This window comes from Papio anubis, chromosome 16 (assembly GCF_008728515.1).
Source record: "Papio anubis isolate 15944 chromosome 16, Panubis1.0, whole genome shotgun sequence".
NCBI classification, from domain to species: Eukaryota; Metazoa; Chordata; class Mammalia; order Primates; family Cercopithecidae; genus Papio; species Papio anubis.
In genome coordinates this window covers 48,378,390-48,403,145 of record NC_044991.1, presented here as the reverse complement: position 1 = coordinate 48,403,145, position 24,756 = coordinate 48,378,390, and the positions used below count along the sequence as shown (strand labels likewise).

The following is a 24,756-nucleotide window of genomic DNA, read 5'->3' as shown; positions in this document are numbered from 1 at the left end:
ACACAGACCAACACCTGGATGAGTGTTTTTCTTTTTCTTCTTTGCACATTTTTTGTATTTGGCTGCTTTTTAACTTGCCAGCTCTGACAGAACAATGCCATCTCCGAGACACATAAATTAAGTTGCTTTTTATCTACACATAAATTAAGTTGCTTTATTGCTTTAGCTTCTCTGAGTTTTGTGCATTTTAGGGCGAGCTCTCAGTGTTTCCTGCTTACAGTCTTACTTTAGGCTCCTCCAAAAGCCAATCCTGAGAAAAGGATGTAGATACATGTATTTTATTTTATTTTTTAAGAGACAGGAGTCTTGCTATGTTGCCCAGGCTGGACTAGAACTCCTGGGTTCAAGTGATCCTCTCACCTCAACCTCCTGTGTAGCTGGGACTACAGATGCTTGTCACAATGCCCCAGGTAGTTTGAGAGGTGATCCCAGGAAGTGCAACAAGGGAGTGAGGAGTGAAGTAGAAAAGGGAAGACAGCCAATGAAAGCTGTGCACAAGGGAGCAGGTTACTGCTATCTCAAGCTTTCTGGGAGTGTGGCCCAAAGAGGGATAGGGAAGCTGGACTGTTTTTGCACCAGTTCCAGTTTCTCACTGGTTGAAAATTGCTGCTGGGGAAATTAAACCCATTACACTTCTAGGCTGCCCTGCATACAGGCAGAGCAAACTCCTCTAGTGCCAAGAAAGCCCCACAGGCAGAGAGGCATGGATGGTTGAGGTAGAAAGACACGGATGTGTCGCGCAACTGCAATGAATCCACACATTTGACTGAGGGGTATAGATTGGGGCATCAGTTGCTTCTATGATACACTCTGAGATTATTTTGCAAAGGACAAAAATCCTTAAGTATGGAGAAAAACAATAGCAACAGCCTTCTTCTGGCATCTAGAAGGAAAGAAGATAAGTTAATTAGTAAAAGGTTAGAGGCAGTTAAAATGAACTTTGAAACTGAGACTATTTGTTAAACTTTGCAGACCAAATCTTTAAACTGGAATTGGATCCCTTTAATGAAAATCCCCTTTGCTGTTGCTGAAGAACAAATGAGGAAAGAAAAGAAACCAACATGTTTATTGCTTTCACCTATAAACCAAGAACCTCACTGAACTATGTTAAATAACAACAGTTTGGCTCTGTTTCTGTGAAGACCACATGGGGACTGATGGGTATTTTTAAATTTTCTCTTACTAGTCATTGTTCTGATTCATTACTAAGATGGAGCCACTCAAAGATGAGTGCTTTCTGATAGAAAAGTTGGGTGACAAAATATGAAAATGGGTCTTAAACGCAGTGGATTTCACCAGGGTTGGAAGCATGGGCAGAGCAGAGAGAAACTAGAAAGGAAATACTCTCAGTGGTATCATAGATTTTTAAAATTCACCCCAATTCTTCATTTCCTCTTAATTAAGTTATAAATGCATACCTCTGTCTAGTGTACTGAGTGAACTGCCCCACCCATTGATTCTAGATTTGGCCATCTAACTTACTTTGGAAAAGAAGTTGTTAGCAGCCATAGCATAACCTGTATGTTGGCTTATCTTCTTGGCAATCGTGATCATCCATGACACGAACATGTCCCATGGGCTGCTATGTCTTCTCCTTTAGCCTAGGCCCTGGAAAGAAAAGTGGAGCGAACTTGAACCCATCATAGCCAAGAGCTTCAGTCTTGGAACATAAGTACGGAAATAGAGCTGCCCAATCAAGCGTATTCTAAATGAGTCAATAGCAGTCAACTCGAGAACCTAAGCATGAGAGCAGATGCTTACTATTGTAACCACTAAATTTGTGGGTGAATCTATAACGTAGCATTATAGCAGCAATAGTTGACTGATATAAGTGGTAGATTATTTTTCTTTTCTTGCCTGTAGTTAGGGTGATAATTATAATAGGGGAATAAAGACTCTTGCTAAGACCAAGGGTTTACTGAGGAAACTAAAAAACATGAAATGATTAGGAAAGAGCCAATGGGAAGGGCTCCCTGGAGGGAATCTGTAGAGGATTCTGGGTCAAGTGACTGCTGTCCCAGTGACAAAATTCTGCCTCCTCACCAGTGATTGTGGATGATCTGAGTAGATGAAGACAATGGGGCTCTCCAAAATAATGGTCATCTGTATTCATTATTTTTTGTTTTTGATAAACATTACAGAATGTTTGGAAATAGTTAATACTCAGGTTTTGAAAAGGTGAGCTTTCCTGAGTATATAGGGGAGGTTCTCAAACGAAAAGATATTTTAATACCTTTTAAAATATTTAAACAAATCAGAGCTCCTTTATGCCAATACATCTCTGAAGAAAAGCTTATTCCAAATAGTTGTGCTATGAAGATAATGTGTACATAATATTATACTGACCTTTTGGACACAGAGGGATATACCTCGAATCTTTTCAAGTACAATAGAAAGCTATTTAAATAATAAAGATTCAAGAGAGTCATACGAGTGTTTTGAATGTTTGCTTATTGAATTTCAATATACTTCAAATTAGAAAATCAACATTATTATTATTATTATTATTATTTTGAGACAGAGTCTCACTCTGTCTCCCAGGCTGGAGTGCAGTGGCATGATCTCGGCTCACTGTAACCTCCGCCACCCGGGTTCAAGCAATTTTTGTGCCTTAGCCTCCCAAGGAGCTGGAACTACAGGTGCCTGCCACCATGCCTGGCTAACGTTTTTGTATTTTTAGTAGAGATGGGGTTTTGCCATGTTAGCCAGGCTGGTCTCAAACTCCTGACCTTAGGTGATCCGCCAGCCTTGGCCCCTCAAAGTGCTGGGATTACAGGCATGAGCCACCATGCCCAGCTTAGAAAATCAACATTATTGAAGAACTTGAGATGAAAATCAAAGATCTAGTCTTTGCATCCCCATATTCCCTAATTTGACAGCAAGTCTTACTGGTTTATGGGTAGGGATTTCTATAAAAATTTTAATGAATAAATAATCCCTTTGACATTTATAATCTATTCCAGAACACTAAAAAGATGAAAACCTTCCTAAATAATTACATGTGGCTTGACAAATGCTAATATTATGCCCAATAAAGAGAGCACCAGTAAAGAGAATAAACATTAAGCTCGATGCAAATAAAAATAATGAATAAAATATTTTCAAATTTATTGTAACAACATCTTAAAGTATTAACAATGCATGACGATCAAGGAAGGTTTACTTTAGGAATGCAAGAATGTTGTAGTAATAGGAAATGCATGCATGCTTAAAGCACTGGATTAACAGAATAAATGAGCAGAACATATACTATCTCAACAGTCGTTGGAAAAGTATTTGACAGACTATATTAGCCACCGCTGTCTAAAAAATTAAAAACTCTCAGGGAGTTGGGAAAAAGAGGACATTTCCTAAGTTTGATAGATTGCCTTCAAGAAAACTGTCAAACCAGTGATAAAATGTTACTTATTCTCATTAAAATCACAGGCAAGGCAATAATTCCACAAATCCCCATTATTCAAAATACTCCTGAGGGTCCTATAAAAAGAGACCAAAACATTGATAAATACTAGAAAAAAATAAATCCTTTCACATTGAAATTTAAAATAATGAAATAAAAACACATTAAAGAAATAGATTTGCAAGATGTCTAGGAATAACAAAACATACAAAAACCATCATTTCAATATAGCAACAATGAACCATCAACAAAAAGATACCATTCAAAATACAACAAAAGCATAATACCTGTTTCCCCACAAAACCTTAAAGTTACTAAAAAGTCATATTTAAGGTCAGAAAAATAAACCTAAACATAAGAAAGTGAGTAACATGGCTTGAAATGGGAAGTCTCACATTTACAAGTTTTAAATTTTTTCTTAATCTATCTATTCAGCATTATCCCTATTAAAACTCTAAGGGTAATTTTAAATGAAGCTATTCCAGTTGATTCAAAATGCTATCTCTAAGAGTAAGTGCATAAGAACAGCCAGAAATATTATAATAAAGATAGCATTCATGTGAGTAGAAAAGGAATAAATAAATGGTATTTAAATATGTGGTACATACCATTATTATTCCATTTACACTTTACACAGTTGAGGAAACTGAAATACAGGGAAGTTAAATAGCCTGTCAAAGATCGCATAGCTGCCAAGTGGTGAAACCAAGATGCAAACTCAGAGCCAATGCTCCTCACTTACTTACCAGCATGCTATGCTGCCTCTGGCAAAAATATACATGTGTGTATACAAATATTGGACAAAAGATTGATATCCATCACATACAAAGTTCCCACCAATCAATATTAAAAACAAACAACTCAATAAAAATAAAAATGGGAATAGGGTCTATAAGCAATTTTCAAAAGAAAAAATGGTGAGTAAATGTATGAAAAAATGTTCAAACTCACATTGGGGAAATGCAATTTAAAAATAACAACAAACATTTATAAAGTTTACAAAAATTTTAAAAGAGTTCTGATATTCAATGTTCCACGAGGAAGTAGGAAAATAGCTTCCTACTCCACAATGTTGGACATCAATTTGGCATTGCTAGTCAAATTAAAAATTAACTTTAACTTAGCCAGTAGCCTACTAAAATACTCACATATGTGCAAAAATACATGTAAAAATGATTGTTATTTTTAAAAGTGACCAATGGAAATAAACTTAATCAATAGAATGGAATAATATGCAGTCAAAAAATTAAATAAATATGGACATGAAAAAATGTCAATTTGAAGTTTTTTAAAAGCACATGGAAAAAAATTGCACATAATGTGATCCTCTTTTCTATTTTATATTCATGGATGTGTGCACATGTGTGTATCCACTTCTAAATGCATTGTAAAAGTTCTCTATAAATACCAAAGTATTCATTATACTACTCTCAGTTATTTTCATGTGTGTGTATTTGTGCATATTTATATGTATGCATATTATACCAAAATATTATCCACAGAGAAGAGAAATTAGAAAAGAGAAAAGGTTTCAATGAAGAATAAAGATGGACTTTTACTTTTACTCTATATATTTCTATCATTTTTGAATTTAAAAAAAGTTACTTGTATAATTTATAAAAGGAAAATAAATCAGACAAAAATTGTTTCCACAAATGAAAAAAGTTCATAAAACAAAAATATTATGTTTGATTAATATTTAACTATCAAATTACCATTTATAGAGTCTAGTAACTACCATAATCAATTAAAATCTTGCAACTCAAAGTGAGGTCCTTGATCAGCAGCGACAGCATTACCTGGGGACTACTTAGAAATGCAGAATGGCAGGTTGCACCTCAGACCAGCGGAATTTGAAATTTAATAAGATTTCCAGGTGATTCTTATGCACATTCAAGTTTCTGAAACATTCTTCTAAGATTTTAAACATTTTGTCTTCTGCTTCAATCACTGATAAAGAAACTGCTTAAAAAGTAACATATCTCATAAATTTATTGTATAATACACACAAAAAAACTGGAAAATGTCTTCAAATACCAAAGACAATTTGTAGAGATAGTTGTTTCACAATATTAAACAATAGTTTTAAATGTTCAAATGTTAAACACAAAATTAGAATTTTTCCCATAACTTGGGAAGCAGGACAACTGAGTTAAAAAAGAAAAAAATACGTATCTTAAGAAGGCCAGGGTGATCTTTGTAGATTGTAATTTTCCCTCTTGCATCTAAAATCAGCGTGTTTCTGCTACCTGAATGAAAAGCCAACCAAGCCCCAGATGTCTGGATTTCCCCATCCCCAGGTGAACTTACACAGTGCATCAGGAAACAATATGGAGAAGTAGACACATGGTTCATACCCCATTACCAGACACTCTACAGAAGGTTCAGCTTCCTGCTTTCACACAAAAATCAAATTTTTCCCCTTTACACCTTCACAACCTCTCACATAAATCTCACCCAAATTCCTACTTAGCATTCCCCAAAGGAAGACGCTCCCTGGACCAGGTGTGACTTCACCTCTAATTATTCTTTACTACATCTGCATGTGGCTTTCCTCATTATACTGCCATTAACACGAGGAAAGGGCCTCTGTTGCCTGAGCAACCAGAACTAGCACATGCACATGCCTACTGACTGCAACCCTACTTGTAGTTTTTCTATGATGTGCTTGGATCCTCTCACTTTCCCCAGTTCTGCCCTTTCTCTTCTTTGTGGCTCTCTTTCCAGTGTCTGGCTGATTTGTCCAATTTCTCTTGAATGTATTACCTTAATTTCTCTTGTTTCCATGAGCTTAGACTGATGTTTTCCATCCTCCTAATCAGACTCTCCCTTTGAATTGCTCCTCTGCTATAGACTGCTGCCCCAACATTTTGCTTACCTTTTACATGTGTCTCTCTACAATATTATATTCACCATAAAAATGATTCAATTTGCAAAGATTCCTTGTCTATCCTTATTTCCTTCCTTTTTCCTCTTGCTGTAGTTATTTTGCTACTGAAATACAAGGCTAATAGAAAAATGATGACCTCTATTATTATAATTCCTGGTAGTAAGTCACATAAAAATATTATATGCACAATCTCTTTTTTTTAAAGTGGTGGTTCTTAACCTAGGCTGGATGTTGGAATATTATGGGTAGCCTTAATAAATACTAATGCTTGGGTTCCATCCCCAGAGATTCTGATGTAATTGGTCCGGGGTGCTGCCTGGGCAAGGAATTTTCAAAACCTCCCTGGATGATTCTAACGTGCAACCAAAGTTGGGAAGCATGAAGGCTGATAGCTTTTCAAGGTAGCCCTTTCCATTTTGTTATTCCTTGGCATTTATGATGGTAAATTACAAATGCACATTATCCTTAATGGTCTTATGCCAGTGTTGGCCTATTTGCCCTCCAAACCATTATTCTTTCCTTGCTGTGGGTAGTGCATTTTGGGGGATAGATACCCATAGGTTCTTTCCTAGGCTCACGAGATACCTGGTTCCCAAAGAGCTTCACCCAATATCCAGTGGGAGGCTCTTCCAGGAACCTGGAGGGTGGGAGAAAGGGTGTCTCTTCCCCTCTCTGTGTGGTGCCTCTAGCTGTGTCCTGTGTCTCCAGCTCCTGCCAGACAGACTCACTGCAGCTTCAATTTCTTAGGTATAACCTGGCCCACAGACTTCCTTAACACAGCACTTTCCTTTGATTTCCAGTGAAGGGCTATTAGTAGTTTCCTCCTATATGTAAACTCTGGGGTATCTCACCACTCCATTTGGCAACTCAGTTCCTCTATCACCTGTATGACCAATTCCCAGTAAATTTTCCTCTGTGTTAAATACCTTAGAATTGTTTCTATTTTCATGGTACGGCCCTGCTTGACACAGTTTTCAGCCTACTGTCCAGTTTCCTGGATGTTCTGTATCTCTGATTTTCCCTCCACTAGAGCCCACTGTGATCCTCATGAAACAGATACCATCTTAGTGGTGCCAGGTCTATGTCACATTGCAAGATACATACATCACACATTGACCCAAGAGCTGTTGTTCAGAGTTACTACCTTAACAGTGTAGATATAAGAGAAACTTCCCTTTCCAGAAAAATTATATAGCACTAGTGTTATGTTCAGAAGTACAGTGATATATCCCTTACCAGACCTTGGAATGAGTTCTATAAGCCTTTTTAATCCCAAGGAGCATCAATATCACCCCAGAGCTTTCAGAAAACCAGAATCCTGAGCCCCACTCTAGACATGAGTTTTTAAAAATTTACATATAAGCTATTTCATATTCTGTAAGGTTTATCTACAGTCATGAGTTGCTTAACAACAGGGATACTGTATTAGTCCATTCTCACACTACTAATAAAGACATATCTGAGACTGAGTAATTTATAAAGGAAAGAGGTTTAATTGACTCACAGTTTCGCATGGCTGGGGAAGCCTCAAGAAACTTACAATCCTGGTGGAAGGGGAAGCAAACACGCCCTTCTTCACATGGTGGCAGGAGTGAGAATGAGAACTGAGAAAAGGGGGAAGCCACTTGTAAAATCCCCAGATCTCATGAGAATTCACTCCCTATTACAAGAACAGAATAGGGGAAACCACCCCCATGATTCAATTATCTTCACTTGGTCCTGCCCTTAACACACGGGGATTACTACAATTCAACATGAGACTTTGGGTGGGGACACAGCAAAACCATATCGGATACATACTCACACAAACCTGGATGGCATAGCCTATATACCTTGGCTATAAGCCTATTGCCCTTAAGCTACAAACCTGTACAACATGTTACTATGCTCTTTACCGTATACCGTAGGCAATTATAACACAATGGTAAGTATTAGTGAATCTAAATATAGAAAAGGTACAGTAAAAAGATGGTACAATAAACAAAACATGGTACACTTATAAAGGGCATTTACTGTGAATGAAGTTTGCAGGACTGGAAGTTTGTGTGAGTGAGTCAACAAGAGAGTGGTGAGTGAATGTGAAGACCTATGACATTCCTGTATATATATTCTGCTGTAGACTTTATAAACACTGTACACTAAGCCTGCACTAAACTTATGAAACATGTTTTTGTTTCTTTAATAGTAAATTAACCTTAACCTAGTGTAAACTTTATATATTTTAACTTTTTAAAACTTTTTGACTCTGTCACAATAACAGCTTAAAACATAAACACATCATACAAAAATATTTTCTCTATACCCTTGTTCTTTATTTATTTATTTATTTATTTTATTTTATTTTTAAAAATTTATTATTATTATTATACTTTAAGTTCTAGGGTACATGTGCATAACGTGCAGGTTTGTTACATACGCTTTATACCCTTATTCTATAAGCTTTCTTCTATTTTTAAAATTCATGTAAATTTCATAGAAATATTATTTAAAGTGATAAAAGCCAAGTATTATTTCACCTATATGAAATTTACATGAATGTATATAAAATGTTCAGAATAGGCAAATCCACAAATTCATAGAGACAGGAGATTGGTGGTTGCCTAGGGATTAGGGAAGGAGCAAATGAGGAGTGACTGCTAATGGGTCCAGGATTTATTTTTTGGAGTGATGAAAATATTCTGGAATTAGGTAGTGTGATGATCATACAATATGGTGAATATACAAGAAACTCCACTGCATTGTACACTTTAAATACGGTCATGCGTTGCATAACAAAGTTTGGTTCAACAACAGACTGTATATACAATGCACTTGTTTAATTTGTTTCATTGTTTCCTAAAACTACATTGCAAGTTAAGAAATATATTGTCATGACTATAAAAGCTTTATTGAATTTGATCTGTTTTTGTAACTATGTATAAAAAATGAGACTTCACAGCCTTTATTCAGAATCATACTTTATATTGCTTATAAGTGGCTCTGTAACCATTCATAAAATTATATAGCATGTTTGGATATGATGAAAATTTAGCATTATCTAATGTAAAGCCAAAAGAGAGAGATGTTGGAGAAATCTAGTCCAATTCTTTTATTATTCAGTTGAAAAAATTGTAAGTTACAAATATTAAGTGGTTTGTCCAAAATCAGAATTGTAATTGGTGTCAGATCTGGAACCGGAAAGTAGAACAGGGTTTAGGAAACATATTCATTATAAGGTTTAACTGTTGTAATTGTGGCTATTATTGAAAAAAGAATAAAAGATGCATTGAAAATGAAATGGATAATTGACAATTATCAAAATAACTGTTTTAAATAACTCACTTAACTACATAATTCAGACGAAAGTCAGCATTGTAGTTTCTTCCTAATTAAATAGATATTTAATACTAGTTTTCTACGCATGAAAATTAAAACAGAAAACCCTTTAGAATCTTATTGCTTCCTCTTATTTAAAAACATTTAATTAATTGCATTTAGTATTTCTATGATTTATTCATGCTGTGGCATGTATCACTACTTTAATCCTTTTTATAGCGAATATTCTATTTTATGGATATACCACATTTTGTTTGTTCATTCATTAATTGATGGGCATTTGGCTTGTTTCCCTTTTTTGACTATTATGAATAATGCTGCTATGAACACTCATATAGAAGTTTTTGTGTGAATATATGTTTTCAATTTTCTTGGGTATATATACACCTGGGAGTGGGAATTGCTAGATAATATGATAGCTCTATGTTTAAACGTTTGAGAAACTGCAAGGCTGTTTTTCAAAATGAAACTACAAGACTGTTTTCCAAAATGGCTGCACTATTACACATTCCCATCAGCGATGTCTAAGGGTTCCAACATTTCCACATCCTCACCAACACTTGGTATTGTCCATGTTTTTGATTAGAGCCATCCTCATGAGTGTGAAGTAGTATTTCAATGTAATTCTGACTTGCATTTCCCTCATGACTAATAATGTTGAGATTTTTTTCTTGTGTTATTGGTCATTTATTTATTTCTTTGGCTAAGTGTCTATTCAAATCTTTTATTTTTTAATTGAGTCACTTGTCTTTTATTGATGAGTTGTAAGAGTCCTTTATATATCCTGGATACTATAACTTTATCAGATATATGATTTGCAAATATTTTCTCCCAATCTGTGGGTTTTTACTTCTTGATAGTATTCTTCATAACACAAAAGTTTTTTCTGAATGATGTCCTGTTTATCTATTTTCTCTTTTATTACTTGTATTTAGGTATTATATTTAAGAGGTATTATACCTAATCCAGGGTCACAAAGACTTACTGCTATGTTTTTGGCTAAGAGTTTTATAATTTTGCCTTTTATATTTAGGTCTTTGGTCCATTTTGAGTTAATTTTTTTTTTTTTTTTTTTTTTTGGTATGTGAGGTAGAGGTCCCACTTTATTATTTTGCATGTAGATATCCAGTTGTCTCCATATCATTGACTGAAAAGACTATTCTTTTTACCACTAAATCATCTTGCAACCTTGCTAAAATTCAATTGACCGTAAGTGTATTGGTTTATTTCTGTACTCTCATTAGATTCCATTGACCTATATCTCTATCCTTATGCCAGTACCGCACTGTTTTGTTTACTGTAGCTTTGTAGTAAATTTTGAACTCTAAAGTGTTAGTTCTCTAATTTTGTTCTTTTTCAAGAGTGCTTTGGCTTTTCTTACTGCCTCCCTTGCATTTCCATATGGATTTTATAATCAGCGATGTCAACTTCTGCAAGAAAGACAGCTAGGATTTTGATAGGATTGTGTTGAATCTGTAGTCCAATTTTGGGAGTACTATCATGTTAACATCATCTTCCCATTCATGCACGTGGACTAGCTTACCATTTATTTGATCTTCTTCAATTTTTGTCAATAATGATTTGTTTTCAGTTTCAATTATTTTGTTTTCAGTTACAAGTCTTGCACTTCTTTTGTTAAACTGTTTCCAAATATTTATTCTTGATTATATAATTCTCATAATAAAATTCTAAAATCTTATTAATTTCATTTTTGTGGCCATGCATTTTAAAACTTGCCTTTTAACAAGACTTCCAGATGATTCTTATGAACATTAAGTTTGTGAAGTGCTGCTCTATTGACAAACTGAACTCACGTGACATTCCACACAGCACTGGCAAATTCTGTCCCGTAACTCCGCTAGCTCTCCAACAAGAAGTGACTTGAGGCAGCCCAAGGATACTACTTAAAATAATGAATTAAATGGTTTTAAATCAGAGGAAGCAATAAGATTCTAAAGGGTTTTCTGTTTTAATTTGCATGCAATGGAAAACTAGTATTAAATATCTATTTAATTAGGAAGAAACTACAATGCTGACTTTTGTCTGAATTATGTAGATAAGTGAGTCATTTGAAACAATTATTTTGATAATTGTCAATTATCCATTTCATTTTCAATGCATTTTTATTCTTTTTTCAATAATAGCCACAATTACAACAGTTAAACTTCATAATGAATATGTTTCCTAAACCCTGTTCTACTTTCTGGTTCCAGATCTGACACCAATTACAATTCTGATTTTGGACAAACCACTTAATATTTGTAACTTACAATTTTTTCAACTGAATAATAAAAGAATTGGACTAGATTTCTCCAACATCTCTCTCTTTTGGCTTTGCATTAGATAATGCTAACTTTTCATCATATCCAAACATGCTATATAATTTTATGAACTGTTACAGAGTCAGTCATAAGCGATATAAAGTATGATTCTGAATAAAGGCTGTTAGGTCTCATTTTTCATACATAGTTACAAAAACAGATCAAATTCAATAAAGGTTTTATAGTCATGACAATATATTCTCTTAACTTGCAATGTGGTTTTAGGAAACAATGAAACAAATTAAACAAATGCATGATTCCTTAAATTTAGTTGACATGGGATTTAGTTACATGTGAGACTCTCCTCCCCCAGCCAGATTAACCGTGTTCTGTATATTTAATACTCATCTTCCCCCTAAATTTCACAATAATAATTTTATAAAAATCAGTGTGTAAACTGCTGCATTGTCATGAAAGGCTACTAATGTGATACCTTTCAAAGATAAAGTGAACGTTTTTGTAAAAAGCCACCAAACTGGAGGCATTTAACAATATTCATCTTCCTATGGCATCACTAGCCTAGATGTACTTTGCAATTTTAATAAAGCCTTGTCTTACTTCAGGTTTCCTAGAAATAGAGCACGAGGCAGGGATTCTTTCTTGCTCGGTGATTTATTGAGGAAGTGCTCTCAGAGGAAACCGTTAAGAGGCTGAGGATAACAGGAAAAGACAGGAGAAGGGGGCTGAGCAGAGATGGGGATCCAACTGGAATCTGGCCTTTGCTGATTACCAGAGCAGCTCTGGCTGCGAATGGTGAAGTGCTTTTCTATTGACAAACTGAACTCAAGTGACATTCCACGCAGCAAATTCTGTCCCATAACTGCTAGCTCTTCAACAAGAAGTGACTTGAGGCAGCATAGTTACAGAAAACAGCACAAGAACCAAGGATACTAAACACAGTGACTTAAATGTTTTTAGGTAAGAGGAAGCAATGAGATACTATAGGGTTTTAATTTCTGGGCAATGGAAAACTAGTGTGAAATATTTATTAATTAGGAGGAAATGACGAGGCTGACTTCTCTCTGCATGATAGACAAAATTGAGTTCTCCAACCATGAGACAAGGTGCTGGACTTTTGTACCCCTGCACTATTCAGTTGATGGGTGAGTGGATTGTAACTTCCCAGGCATCTCCTGGTAGGCGGGCCCCACTGGCCAAGGACATTTCCCAGGAGAGTGAATGGCTGTGAGCTGCTAGCAGTAGCACTCACAGCAGCTGGGGGAAAATGCACTGCACTGGTCAGGTAAAGGGCCAGCATGTACCAAGGTCCAGTTCCACAATTAGTGGATAAATATTTAATAACATTATTTTAAAAAATAATTAGGCTGTATCACTTTGATACTTTTTCTCTAGCAGAGTGACTAAAGAGAAGCAGGTTTTTAACTGGAATTTTATTTCTGTTGTGTCTCTAGCCAAAGCTATGCTGATGTTTGATAGATTTTTTTTTTTTTTAAAGAGACAGGGTTTCACCATGTTGGCCATGCTGGTCTTGAACTCCTGACCTCAAGTGATCCACCCGCCTTGGCCTCCCAAAGTGTTGGGATTACAGGCGTAATCCACCGCACCCAGTCAGAATATTTTTTCATAAAGAATAGAACAACATTATAAAATTTTATGCATTAGGGACAAATTTTATTTTACAATTTTCATTTCAGTGAGTCACAAGATATTCAACACAAAATGAAATTTCACAAAATTTCACAAAATGAAAAATTTGTTTCAGATTCAATGTCTGCCTCCATCATCCATATTCATTCTTCCAATCTCTCAGACCAGAAATTTGGAGTATGTGGCTTCTCTACCTCACACAATTTGCTCTAACTTCAATATATACTCCAGAAATTACTGACTTTTCACTGTTTCTATGATTCCCATGTGTAATATATAATGCTTACAATGCATACATGCATACAATAATACAATAATTCTGTGTCACAACCACACCTAAACTGTTAAGTTTATATGATTATAAGCTGAGAGGTTTTGCTGATCTTGGCTGAGCTCAGCTGTGCGGGTCTTCTGGTCTTGGCTGGGGTTCACTCACACACAAGCAGCTGACAGTTGGCTGATCTAGGATGGCCTCAGCTGGGATGACAGGCTGTTTCCTCACCTTCCAGCAGGTGAGCCAGTCCCAAGAAAGAGAAGGCTGAAATAGGGAGGCCATTAATTGAGCCCATCACATGAAATGCATCTGCCACACCAATACAGTTTGATATCAACTCTCACCTGGATGTTTGCAGTCGCCTAACTTTTCTCCTTTCACTCACTATGCTGCCTTACAAACCTATTCTCCACAGATCAGCTAGAGCAACCTTTTAAATCCTAAGTAGAATGCTACCATTCCTCTGCTCAAAATACTAGAGAGGAGATGCCACAGTCTTTACCATGATCTTCAAGACCCTATGGGAGGTGGCCCTGTCTTACCACCATAGCCTCCTACCACTGCCCCAACATGCACACTGAGTTCCAGCCATAGCATCTGCTTCTTCATTGATCTGCCAAGGACATGAATGACTCAGAATCTTGAACTTATACTTCCCTCCGAATCCACTGAGCCTACTCCCTCTTCTTCTCAAATGGAAACTTCTCTGGCCAACCTATATGTACTAAAACGTCCATCCAGCACTCTATGTCATCCTTACCATGGTTTATTTTTCTTCATAGCACCTACCAATTTGTGAATTACTATATATGCATTTTTGTTTGTATGCATCTCTCTCCCTGCACCAGTATGTGAACTCCACGAGACTGGAGAGCGTATTTATTGTGTTCACTGCTGTAACCCCAGTGTCTAGAACAGTGCCTGGCACACTGTAGGTGTTTAATATTGATTTGTTAAGCTAAGCCAATGAATAAATATTCTTTTGCCTATGAGATGATGTTTAAAATTATTCAATTATTCACAACTGCCTGTAAGGAATGAATGTTAGTGAATTACTGTGATACCAATGAAAGTTAAATGATGCAATGAAGATTGAGTGGATCACAAGGTCAGGAGTTTGAGACCATTCTGGCCAATATGGTGAAACCCTGTCTCTACTAAAAATGTCAAAATTAGCTGGGCGTGGTGGCGGGCGCCTGTAGTCCCAGCTACTCAGGAGGCTGAGGCAGGAGAATCGCTTGAACCTGGGAGGTGGAGGTTGCAGTGAGCTGAGATCACACCACTGTACTCCAGCCTCAGCGACAGAGTGAGGCTCCACCTCCAAAAAAAAAAAAAAAAAAGATCTAAATATTATTATTGTCTGCCCTCATCTGCTGTCTTGGCTTTAGGTCATGCTTAGATCTTTTTCAGGTGCAATTTGAATTGATGCAACTAATGGAAACTAGAACAGAAGTTCATATTGAACTATTGTATTACACTACTGGACTCATCTTTCAGTATCACCAGGTGCATAAGGATAATGTCAAAAGTAATTCAAGAGAAAGAAATATGATCGCAGCTTAACACAATGTAAATTTATTATTTGTACTTTTTGTCTAAATGGTTTGCCTAAAAGACTGAAAGACGTTTTATATTAGTTAAAATACTTGAGGATAATAACATAAAAACAGTTTCCTTTCCGACTTGTTTATAAAAGGAAATCTTCACTGTTTTGAACATCAGTTATTTTAAACTTTTAAGCTGTTAGCATAGGAAAAGCAACCAAATTCTAAGTGCAGTAATCACTTTACTGCATGGTCATATGAAATCAAGGCGATGTTATGGGTATTACTGGAAAGCTGGACAGAGTAATGGGAGAAGTGACTAAAAGTATGCAAAACTAAGCAGATTGTGTCTCTAGAGTATTTCCTATCTCAAGTTTAGTTATTTACTAATTTGGCAACATCTGACCTATCTTTACTTGTGAGAAAATAAAGAAACACATAAACCAACTCCCAGAATACGGTTATACATAGGTGTAGCCATGACTTTGAATGTATTTGTTTGAATAGCATAAAACAAAAGAAAAATAAAATCTTGTTATAGTGCAAGAAATGGCAGTCATTAAACTAAGATGAGGCAAGTGTCATGAAGTATGAAAATATGGTACTTGAATTCTATTTATTAGAAAGTCTTCAGTGAGCTGAGCATGTTTTTTTAACAAATTCAATTACTGATTTGAATATTTATTATACTTAATTATTGCAGCCATGAAAAGAGGTGCTGGCTGAGGCTGCATTTAATAAAAACATTTAATCAGCTTGAGGTTAGTAAACCATTTAATTTGTTTTCTCATGAAGATTTAACTTCTAAAATAATTTCATTTATATATAGCCCTAGATTCCGGTCTACATAATATACAAATCATTTTAGAATGACACTAGGTTATTTCAACTGCTTTTCTAGAGAAGTGTTAAATAAGGGAGTAAAGTTTTGGCTTTTTCTATAATTGAAATAAGTGTACAATGAGCAGTAACTTCCTGATTTCACTGCTATTTTGTTTAATCAACATAATGATGTAGATTTACTCTGCATATATATGGAAGAGTGAAAGAAGGTTGCGAAGGAATAACTATCAGTTAATATAGGCTATATAGTAGTTATTTTTACAAATCAACTATAATTTCTGAATGGATATTCAGACCATATTTATATTACATAGAGGAGGTAGACACCAAAAGATTTAACAAATGTGCCAAATATTGGTGAATATTTAGTTAGGTACCAAAAGGATGTTGTATAAATTAAGATGCCTTTGGCCATAAGAGACTCATCTCAAAAATGGCTTGAAAATATGGGGAATTATTATCTCACTTAGTATGAAGTTAAAGGTAGGGCAAGTCCAAATTAATTCAAGTTAATTAAAGCCCCAAGTTCTTGGAATTTGCTCTGCTGGTCTTAGCTGGTTAGCTTTTGTCCTGAAGTTTGTAACTTCATGACCAGAAGATGACTGAAGTATTTTCTAAGTATAAAGCCTGAAGGTGTAAACCAGGTAGTCTCAGTAAAACCACTGATGCGTTGTCACCTTTCCCTTAGTTAACAAATATTTGTCTTCCAGATACTTTGAATCAGAATGGGCATTTTAACTAAGATCCAGTACAACTAAAGGCAATAATCAAACAAATGATAAAATAATTATTCTGAGCTGAAAACACAGTCTGAATATTGGAAGAGGTTCCTGATTTCCAGGCAGAATTGATAAGCAAAGATATCAACCTAAACACATCCTGGTTATAGTCTAAAATTTAAAGAATAAATGGGAAAAGATTACGAACTTTAAGGAAGAAATAACAACTTACACATAAAAAGGAAAAACTATCTGTTGACAGATTTATCACCTGCTAGATAAGAGCAGAATAACCATTCACTAGGAGAAAACGGGAGAAGCTAGAAAATACTGGAGTAACATTTATAGAGTACTGAAGAGAAAAAAAAACCTAGAAATTCAATACACAGCTAAGATATCATTTACCTATAAATGATACATGGTAAAATAAAGGGTAAAATAAGGATATTTGCAGATTCACAAGGAGAAATTAGCCTTCAAGTACTCAGCTGAGGAAAATCCTAGAGATAAAACTCTAAGAAAAACAAACTAACTGGGTGCAGTGGTGTGGGCCTGCAGTTCCAGCTACTCAAGAGACTGAAGTAAGACGATCGCTGGAGCCGAGGGCTTCTGGGCTGTACTGCGCTGTGCTGATCAGGTGCCCGCACTAAGTTCGCCAACAACATGATGACCTCCCAGGTGGAAAATGGAGCAGGTGAAAACTCCCGTGCTGATCAGTAGTGGGATCGTGCCTGTGAGTAACTGCTGCACTCCAACCTGGGCAACATAGCAAGACCATCTCTAAAAAACAAGCAAACAAACAAACAAAAATGATTTGGACAAATGTCAAGATAGAGAGAGTAAAAGAAGAAAGTATTGAAGGCCCTTCAATATAAATTGGATCAGATAATAAAAATAATAGCAAAGTTCTTTTCATGCTGTATCCTTAATTCCTCACCATAATCTTAGGAAGTGAATGTATTAATTATCTTTTGCTATATAACAAATTACTCCCAAAACTTAGTGGCTTCAAACAACAAATATGATTTTACAATTTCTGTGGGTCAAGAATTTGGAAGTAGTGGCTCTGGCTCAGGGTCTCATTTAAGGTGGTAGTCAGGATGCCAGCCAGGGCTGCAGGCATTAGAAGGGTCTGCTTCCTCAATGGCCCACTCACATGGCTGTTGGCTGGAGGCCTCACTTTCTCACCTCATGGGCCTCTTCATAGGACTGCCTGAGTGTCCTTACGGCATGGCAGCTGGCTTCCCCCAGAGTGAACATTCTGAGACAGAGAGTTAGAAGGTACAATGTCTTTTATGACTTCATCTCATATGTCACACGCTGTCACTTCCACTGTATCCTATTCACCAGAAGTGAGAGACTAAATTCACCAAACAGAAAAGTGAAGGAGAATGAGGTTTCAGTTTTTTTGGGGGGAGTTGAAGAACGTTTGGATATTTTGAACAACCACAATATAATTCTTCTTTTCACTGAAGCACAAAGAATTTAATTTGTCCAAGTGTACACAGTTAGCAGGCAACGTCTTTGAGAAAAAAATCCATATAGTCTGATACGAGCACCCAAACTCATAACCACAATGTGAATCTAACTGTTTTTCAATGAAAAAAGAAAGAAAGAGTCCCTTCAAATGTGGCATACGCATTCACATGGAGCTTTCATACTGCCAGTGATAGTACCATAGTTATCTGGAATTAGAAGTTCTAACTTATCTTGGCAAAACTGCAGACTTATGGCTGGGTAGAAGGTTGGAGGGATGTAAGGTCATTCTCAGGATCTCATCTGGGAGAAGAAAACAAAGTGGGGAAGTAGAAGACAAAATGTTTTTTTAGGTTGGGAAAAGACTGGGAGAATCAAGCATCTAAAATGGGCACAAAGAGTTACTTTATTTTATTAAAAAAAAATAGATGTTTGACTATTAATGCCTGAAAACAGCAGGTGATTATTAATGGGATGAAAAAGTTCATTAGATTCTCCAAATTAGTAAGGAAGGACTTGAAGACCAAATTGATACAAATTAAAAAAAAAAAAGATGTCATAGAATAATCTAAATAATAAACAATACATGAGACTGAAAAAATAAAATCAAGTATATCACTTGTTACACTAAATATTAATACACCAGATTCTCTCATTAAAAAACAGAGAAAGTCAAATTAGATTAAATAAGAACAAAAAGCTACCTATGTACTATTTATAAGAAATATTCTTATAAACCAATTGACAATGAAAGATTAAAAATAAGAGATTTGAGGCAAGGCAAGCAAAAAGAAATAAATATTAAACAAGGAGAAATTCAAGGTTATGGGCATTCCCTAAGGAAAAGGATGACATAGTGTTACAGTGGCAAAAGTTACGAAGCAGATGACATAAATCTATATGCACAAAGAGTATGGCCACAAAATACATTAATTGAAAATTACTACAAATATAAGGAGAGTTTGATTAAAATACTTATTACAAGGGATTTAACATATTATAAAAATTAAGCTGATGCGGTAAATTTAAATGTAATCAAATATTAGGAAAATACAATAATACAACAAAGTTGATTACATATATTCATTTCCAGATAATATACTTAATGCCTATGAAATTGTTCTTAAAATCAATTATATATTTAAGCGCGCGCGCGCGCGCACACACACACACACATCTTTTCTAAAAAATCGGGATTTAATAGCCATATTATCTGATCATAGGCTGTTGAAAATAAATGACTTAAAGGTGGCCTAAAGTTTAAGTACTTGCAAATTAAGAAACATCCTCTCCCATTCAAAGAGAAAATTACAACTAATGTTGCTAATTTTCTAGGAAGCAATTCAAAGAACACTTAATCTAAAGCCCATGAGATGCAGATGAAACTGTGTTCAGGAAAGAATGCATAGCCTTAAATGCTTATACTGATAAAGTAAATGAAAGGAAAAAATAGTTTTTATCCTAAGAAATTAGGAAAAAAGCAAATGAAGTGAAATATACTACTAAGAAATAAAGGGAAACTTACTGAATTTAATGAAATAGAAAACAATAAAATATATTAGAAAGGATAAAAATACTTTTAAAAATCTGCTCTTTTAAAGAATCTGTAAAACAGAAAGCCTTATGATTCAGATTAAAGGAAAAAAGTGTGTGTTTGTGTATATGTATGTGTGTATTGTTAAGAAAGGAGATATAACTTCACAATCAGAGAAGTTTCAAAGAACTACCGTTATATGGCAATAAATTTGAAAACTGAGAGGACACAGAAGATTGTGTGACAAATTAGAAATTATGAAAATTGACCTTATTCTGAAGTAGAAAGCAGGTATAGATCAAGTTTCATGCAAGAGTTTGGAAAGATGATTAAAAATGTACCCTCTGAAAAGCAAGCTGGGTGTGGTGGCTCATGCCTGTAGCCCTAGCTACTTGGGTGGCTGAGGCAGAAAGATCACTTGAGCCCAGAAGTCCAGAAGTTCGAGGCTGCAGTGAGCTGTGATTGTGCCACTGCCTTCCAGAGAAGAAAGAAAGAAAGAAAGAGAGAGAGAGAGAGAGAGAGAGAGAAAGAAAGAAAGGAAAAGAAAAGAAAGAAGAAAGCAAAACAAAAGCAGACCAGACCAGATTTCATAGCTGTATTCTGTCTATCCTTAAAGAATACATAATTCCACTTATATTTTAAATATTCTAGATGACAGAAGAAGGAGGAAAGTTCTTAGGAACAGATAAGAGAATTCAGAGAAACCAAGATTCAGTAGCCTACAAAGAATGAAAATATGCTCATAACAAGACAGCTTTTGAGATACTCATTTCAAAATCGCAAAAACTCCCCCATGCAATCTGAAAGAGGCTTTACTTTATTTAAGCCAAAGAAAAGTGCAGATCCTGAATATATTTATCTACAAAAGGCTCATATTCTAAAGTAATGCTATTCAACCCTCATTCACTCAGGAGCAGTTCTGTAATTGTTCCAATATAAAGGAGTGAAAACAATTTCTTAATGGAAGTATTAAGTAGTGTTCTATGTTGTCAACTAATTTATTTCCCATTTCAGACGTTATTTGACGTGTTTTCATTTCTCTTTTGGAAGGAAACAACTAAATATGTTATCAATCCATCATTTACTTGTACAATAAATAAAGTTCTAAATCACTGCACAGTGTAAAACAGCAAAGAGACTCCCCCATAACACAATGTCGTCCTGAAAAGTTTTGTTTGTTTTAGAAGAAAAAAATTTTAAAACCTGAGCACTATAAGATATGAATTTTGTAAATAATTATGAAAAGAAAGCAACAATAACAAAACTCTACTAACCTTAGCTCAATCATAAAAAGTTCCATGATTCATCAAATTTTATTTCCAATTAAATATGTTATCATCCAGTAGTATGCCATACCAGTTTCTAATTCATACTTCAATTATCTTCTAATTTAAATTAATGACTATAGTAGCTGTTACAGAACAACAGCTCTATAGCTTGCCTTTCAGACCAGTAAATAAGAGTTTAAGGGCCTGTAATAGCAAATGCAGTTTCTTATTGGATTTAAAGAAGAATTTTTGTAAAAATGTGTGAGGTTATTCAACAGAATCACATTTAATTTGCCAAGCATTTTGCAGAATGCCTAGGACTATGTAAGAAGTATTAAATTTGCAAGCCCTTTGAATAGTTGTAATTTAAAAACAAAAACTGGTTTAATATCAGACAAAGATAGCAGCACAAGTTAGGTTATTAGGGAATTTAGACAATACATCAGTTTGTATCGTAACTTGTTGGCAAGAACAACGTGTAGTTTTTTGTCACCTCCCAACTAGCTAGGTTTTGAGCAGCAGGAATACTTAACACCCTTTCCTCCCATTTTTCCTTTGTGTTGTTCAGATTCTGACAACTCTATTGCCAGATAGCTCAGGGCAAAAATGGTAAAGTTCAAATTCAGAAGGCTCTGCAGTGTTCTCAGTTCTCCTCTGGTGAAAGAGGAGAAAGGTTGTGTCTAATTACTAATTTGAGATTTCCAAAATTTTACCCATGCCATGCCTGCCCCCTCATTAGCATGAAGCTGTTATTTAAATAGTTCAGCAATAAGGACTTTAGTAGCCTCCCTAGGTTAAAAAGATTGAAATTAAATGTGTCTATCTATTGTTTTACTATTCAACTACCTGATTATAAAAACAAAGATTTTTTTCATGAAACTCAGTACTCCTTCAGGGAAAAAAAGAAAATTCCCTAAAACAAAGTTAGGAGAGTGAATCAGACCACATGCTTATCTCCAAGGTCTCAATCAACCAACAAATGCTTACCCAACTTCTATTCAAAATATTTGCTCCAGTAGTTCTGATATGACCCAAGCAGAGTTTACACATTATTAATGTACTCCTTTCGGTCTTCTAGATGTGTTTCTTCCTAAATCTACTGGATTCTCAAATAACTTCAGGAACTTTCTCCAGAACAGAAACAAGGTTGTCGCTGACATCAACTTTGTCTCCAAATATGGGGAAGATTATCACTGGAAAGATCTACTGACAACCTATAATACATAGTTGGAACTGTTTATCCACAGAAGTATTCCCCAAGAATCAACCACAGAGCCAAGATGGAGCTTATCTGATTGCTATGCCTACTTCTTTTATGGCTTATGAAGTCAGTTCATATTATTCCGATTTTACAACTGAGACCTAATGAACCTGAGTGACTTGTTCATCATCACTAGGCTCCATTATGTCCAAAAAAAAAAAAAAAAAAAAAAAAGAAGAAACTCAAATGTGAGGCTTTGCCTACACTGAGAAACAGTAGTTCAAGAAATGGTGCCCTGGTTCTGTTAAAATAATCTGAGAGTTATGTGGTAAGTACTTGAGGGTGAATAGGGTAGCTTGACAATAAATTTACACTCAAATATCTCCAAGGAATCAAACTTACAGATTAATAATTAGTAATCAGGTCTTGTAAAGTAAATTATGAAAGAGCATTGATACCAAGATTAGCAGAAAGTTTTTTGTGTGACAAAACCAAGTTTTGGCTAAGATACACACTGCTGATGGGAGTCTAAATTGCTATATATACCTGGAAAACAAGTTGTCTTTATCTTGATGTTATGAATGACCTATGACCCAGAAATTTAACTCCTAGACATATACCCTAGCGAAACTCTTGAACATGTGCATCCAAAGACATGTATAAATGTGATCACAGTAGTATTGCTTTTAGTAGCAAATTCTGGAAACATCCCAAATGTCTATCAATAGTAGAATTGATTTGAAAGGGATGTGGAATGGTAATACAATGGAATAGCATACAGCTGTTTAGATAAAGGAACTCCAATTAAACATATCAACAAAGATACATTTCAAAAACAAGATGTTGAAAGGAAAAAGGTAATCAAAACAATGCACAACATTCTACCTCATTTTTATAAATTCTTAAAATATGCAATATTAAACATACATTATTTAGAGAGGCATTCATAAAAAGCAATGCATTTTTAAGAGGCTGGGATGATAAATGTAAAATTCAGAACACGTATTACCTCTGGGAACAGGAAGAGGAAGATGCAGTGTTGGGAAGAAATACACATAAGTACAGCGGTAGAGGCAGACTTTTTTTCCTTTTTCTTTTTCCTTTATTTTTCCTAGCTTTCTTTTTCTTTAGCTATTGTATGCTTTGTATTTTTTGTCCTTTCCATATATCAGATAGTATATTTTGGAGTGCATGAGATAGTCCTTAATAACATTTTTATTATTTTTTATTTGACTTTTAAGTTCAGGGGTACATGTGCAGGTTTGTTATATAGGTAAACTTGTGTCATGGGGTTTTGTTGCACAGATTATTTTCTCACCCAGGTATTAAGATTAGGACCTATTATTTTTCCTGATCCTCTCCCTCCTCCCACTTTCCACCCTCTACCCTCCAATAGGCCCCAGTGTGTGCTGTTCCCCTCTATGTGTCCATGTGTTCTCATCACTTAGCTCTCACTCATAAGTGAGAATATGCAGTATTGGGTTTTCTGTTTCTGTGTTAGCTTGCCAAGGATAATTGCCTCCAGCTCCATATTCCTGCAAAAGACATAATTGTGTTCTTTTTTTTATGGCTGCATAGTATTCCATGGTGTATATGTACCACATTTTCTTCAGCCAGTCTATCACTGACGGGCATTTAGGTTGATTCCATGTCTTTGCTCTTAACATTTTTAAACGGTCTCTGAGTAGAATAGGGTAGGTTGGTGTAAGGAATTACTGTTTTTAATTGGAAGCAATTACATACTGCATTAAAAAGCATATATATATAGACACATATATATATGTTTTACATTCACATAATGAAACCAAAGCTTTCAGAATTTTCCGCCAAAAAGTATGTGTGGAGGGAGAGAGAGGGGTGTTACGGCGCATTTGTAGGCCCTGAAATAAAATGATCTCCATATTTGCTTCCATTTGTGTATAAATATTTTTTAAGCATATATGCATCCTAGAGTGTGGAAAGAAAATTTCTGGGAAGATTTACAAGAATCTGTGGCAGTTGAAAGTTCACTTTTAGCTTTATTGTGTAATTTATTGTATTTTTCATTTATTTGTACTTTGTAAACTATTTTATTGTATATTTGATTTCGTTTTTTAATTATCATATGCAGCTTTAATTTTATAACTAAATTACATTCTGACCCACGGCAGGACGTAGAAGAGGATGAGAGAAGGACGGAATCCTGAAGACCGCAGCATTCTGCGCTCCGCCCCTGGGATAGAGGGTTCCTGGAACGCCCAGCGCAGCTCCGCCGTCCAGCCTAGGCCGGCCACCTGGCGGCGAAATGAGGCGCGCGGGGCGGGGGCGGTGGCGGAGGCGGTGGCGGAGGCGGAGGCGGAGGCGGAGGCGGTGGCGGAGGCGGA

General features: G+C 35.5%; 1 long non-coding RNA gene across 1 annotated transcript; it reads right to left on the bottom strand.

Annotated features, from left to right (window-relative positions):
* Positions 1-774: 774 nt before the first annotated feature.
* On the bottom strand, positions 775-18,316 carry LOC103888104. Its single transcript, XR_652482.4, has 4 exons — positions 18,071-18,316; positions 17,448-17,694; positions 1,483-1,608; positions 775-883 (listed from the first exon to the last, which is right to left on the bottom strand). It is a non-coding gene; the product is annotated as an uncharacterized LOC103888104 (long non-coding RNA).
* Positions 18,317-24,756: the final 6,440 nt, after the last annotated feature.